We start from the raw sequence: 4,165 nt of genomic DNA, 5'->3' as shown, positions 1-4,165 counted from the left end.
GAAGGAAGGAAGGAAGGAAGGAAGGAAGGAAGGAAGGAAGGAAGGAAGGAAGGAAGTAGAAAGAAAAGAGGGAAGGGGAATAGAGGGTGGGAGAGGAGAGGAGAGGAAATAGAAGGGGAAGGGATGAATAGAGGAGGAGAGGGCAAGAGAGGAAGAGAAGGGAAAGAGGAAGAGGAAGTGGAAAGGGAAGGCTTTGAAAAGGGCACCCACTGTGTTCCAGTCCAAAGATAACTGCATAAATGCTGTGAAGTATATCTGATCTATCTCCTTTTTAACTGGCTTTTCAACATAGTTCTGATCATATTTAATTAAGTTTCTGAGACCAGTAGTAAACCTTGCCTGAGGCGTGAGCTTTCACTGGAGGATTTTCTTGTATCTGGTTACAGAGTGTTTCCATAATAGGATAATAACTGGTTATAATTAGATGGACTGAATTTCAGCTTGGTCCACATCCTTGTGAAAGGGGACACCACCTTTTCTCATTCTTGGAATGTTCAACTCAGTCACTTGTGGTTTTCCTAAGTTGATGATTCTCCTCAGGAATTTTAGGTAAACTCAGTGAAATGAGTATTACTAATTATCCAAGACAGTGCTGCAAATACTGAGAGCACTTATAAAACCATTATTATTAAGAATACAGTTAAATAATAAATTCAAAGAAAGAAATTAGGAAAATTATTCCATTCATAACAATCACAAAAGAACTGGGAATAAACCTAATCTAGGAAGTAAAAGGCCAAAAATTGTAAAAACACAGGGGAATGAAATTGAGGACTACAACATGGAAAGACCTGGCCACATTGGTTGGAAGAATTAGTGTTATACTATTGTCAACATAGTCACTGTAATTCCATCCAAATTACACTGACATTGTTCACAGAAATAGTAAAAGGAATCTTAATAAAATTATATGGAAACACAAAACATGCCAAAGCAAGAAAATAAATGAATATAAAACAATGCTGGAGGTATTAAAAATACTCAATACCTATGGTACTATCACAAAAACAAACATATAGATCCATGTAATAGACTAGAGGACCTACAGATGACTCCCCCCACACACACACCTACAGTCATCTGATTCCTGACCAAAGAGCCAAAGACAGCCTCATTCACAAGGGGTGCTGGGGACACTGGACTTCTACATGCAGAGAACTGAAGCTGGATTCCTACAACTCACCTTATGCAAAAATCAATTTGAAATGAATCAAAGGTCTTCAGGTAAAACCTAAAGCCATCTTACCCCAGTCAGAATGGCTATCATAGAGAAAGTAAGTAACAACAAAAGCTCATAAAGACAGCAGCAGAGATGGAACCCTTATACACATTGATGGGCATGTAAATCAGTATACCCCTTTGGAAATCAGTTTGGGCATTCCTCAAGAAAACAAAAAACAAAGCCACCACACAATCTGGCTATACCATTCTTAGAATAAAAACCCAAAGGAATCAAAGCCAGTGTATGGTTACATGTGTACACCCATGTGTACTGTAACTCTACTTGTAATAGTTGTGGAAGCAAAGTTTAAAAAAAACCATCAACTGAAGAATGGATAAAGAAAATATTGTATCTATAAGCAATGAAATATTATTGTTATGAATAAGAACAAAATCATATTATTCACCAGAAAATCTATAGAATTGGAGATGATCATGCTACACAAAATAAGCTGGACTCAGAAAAACAATTTTCAGTCCCTAGTACTAGCATAATCATCGAGAAGAGGAGAAAAAGAGGAAGAGGAGAAAGAAGAGGAGGAGGAGGAAGGAGAGGAGGAGGAGGAAGAGGAGGTTGTTACTAATAGTGTCACTAAAAAAAAATGTTACAGTAGTGAAAGAGAAAGACCCCAAAACAGAAGCTGCCATATTTTTTTCCATACTAGTTCTCTACCTCCAAGTAGAGATTGCTCTTCACCCTTTATATTTATGGAGTGTCTGTCATGGGCCAGCTATTGTAAGAACTGTAGCTACTCTCCCCTAAGGCTCTAGATCATTCGAGTCAGGAATAATGAAGCACATGGCTTTGACCAGCCATGCTGGCCTGGTGGGGAGTTTGTCTGCATCCAGGACAACGTACCCAGGGTACATCGCTGGCAGTGACATCAGGTCTCAATAGTAGGTCCTGTCCTGTGACAGGCATGAGTAAAGTCCGCATCAGCCCCATGGAGAACCAGGTACTTTCTCACGCCTCCCCAGCCAATCCTGAGTTCTCTGATGCATTAGCCTCTTTGGCAGGGGTTCATGACAGCAATGCCCGTGGTTCCTGCCCCGCTGCAGCTACACAGGCTTGATTTTCTGCAAGCCATAGGACCTAATAAGGGAGAAGATGAGTACACTCCTGTGCGTCTGAACGCCAAGCCGGAACTGGGGGGTTTCTACTTGGCCGAAATGCAAGTCTTTGCCCAAAGGGGGCGCTACAAGAGAATGGGACCTGAGCGGGGAAAGGATTGGACGCACCCCTTCCTATCTTGCTTTGCATCTGCTGCTGTGTCCTGAACAGCCCATCACGCAGGTTTCCTCGCCCTGCCTCGGGAGCACCTGGCACAGGAGCAGGTGAATCTGGGTGGCGATTGTTCTACCCACTTACAAAACCAGCTTTATCACCTCCAGAACAGCCACCACCAGAGAGGTGGTGGCTTCCCAAAGGTCTGGGATTCGCGTGACAGGGCTCCTCCAATGAAGTGGGACATTTGGGCTCCAGCAGGAGAATTGTGGTTTACGCCCAGCTCAGGCAAATGGTCACAAAACTCCACTCAACCAGTAAAAAGCTGGATATAGTAGTGCATGCCTGTCATTCTAGCTATGAGGGAAGTATTAATAGGAGGATCACAGTCTGGGCAGGAGGCAAGAGTTTGCTTGAAAACTAATTTATAAAAGCAAACAGGGACTGGAGTACTAGTAAGAGAGGGAGGAGGAGGAGGAGGAGGAGGAGGGAGAGGGGAAGGGGGAGGGGGGTTGACAGTATTTGACTGTCAAGTTCAGAAGAGGAAGAGAGAAGATAACATGATGAGTTGGATCAGAAATAGTTCTGTTTCTGTATTGGTGTGGCTTTTAAGATGAAAAATAACTCGAAAAGTTTATAGGAAGGAGCCATTTGAGAAAAGAAGACATTACATGGAGGTAAAAGACATGGGCTGTGCTTCCTGAGGGTTGAGGTGTGGGTGTTTGAATCTAGGCACTGGAAATGTTTAGTGGAAATAAAGAATGATGATCCTTTCCCCCTTACACAGGCGAGAAACACAGTGGGGATAGCTCAAAAGGCTTTCAACCAGGAGAAATGAGGAAGCATCCATTCCATCCCTTCTATTTTTCCCTTTGAAATTTCCCTGGCTCTAAAAAATGATGGGTCATCCCTGGTGTAAATTAGGTGGAGAAACAACACTGAATGTGTGAATACTTGAGGCGAGTAAGAAAGAAATGCGTTGGATGTGCAGCCCCGTTAATGACCCAGATGACAATGAGTAATCAAAGTGCTGCCCTTGTCCTCGGCAATGTTCAGCTGCCCAAGACATAGATTGTTTTAGAATCTGTTTTGGCTACATGAATGCAATGAAAGGACAGAGATAGGATTAAAGTTCCTAAAAAAGGGGGTGGGGTGGTTGTTGAAATATTGGGCCATGGAATCTAAGGTCAAAAGGAGGGCAGTCAAGGTAAGAGGTATAGTTATGTGTGTGATTAAGATTCAAGTTGAGGTAAGTAGGGTCAGGGCAGATTGTAAAAATTCTTTTTTTTTAATTTTTATTTTTTATTGTGAACACACTGTACAGAGGGGTTACAATTACATGGGCAAGATAATGAGTACATTTCTTATCAAACATTGCAGCCTCCTCCTTTGTTTACCCTTCACATCCCTTCCCAGACTCCCTCTGTCCCCCCATCCAATCCTCCCCCCCCCCACCAAAGTTGTAAAGTTCATTTCCGACATGACAACTTGTACTTCTCATTGCTGCAACGGGTCCACCTGTATCCTAATTTAAACGACTTGTTTTTCCCCTTCCCCTCCACAAATTATACCGACATCAAATACAGTGAAAGCAGGGGTTATACTGTGGGGGAGGGACATACAAAACAACAAAGAAATAATCTTATAAATGTGTTAGAAACAAATGCATGAAAGAAAAAAACATTTAAATACATATCTTAGAGTTCATTTTCCTAACAT

This window comes from Dipodomys ordii, unplaced genomic scaffold (genome assembly GCF_000151885.1).
Source record: "Dipodomys ordii isolate 6190 unplaced genomic scaffold, Dord_2.0 Scaffold4, whole genome shotgun sequence".
NCBI lineage: Eukaryota > Metazoa > Chordata > Mammalia > Rodentia > Heteromyidae > Dipodomys > Dipodomys ordii.
This window is presented reverse-complemented; position numbering follows the sequence as displayed.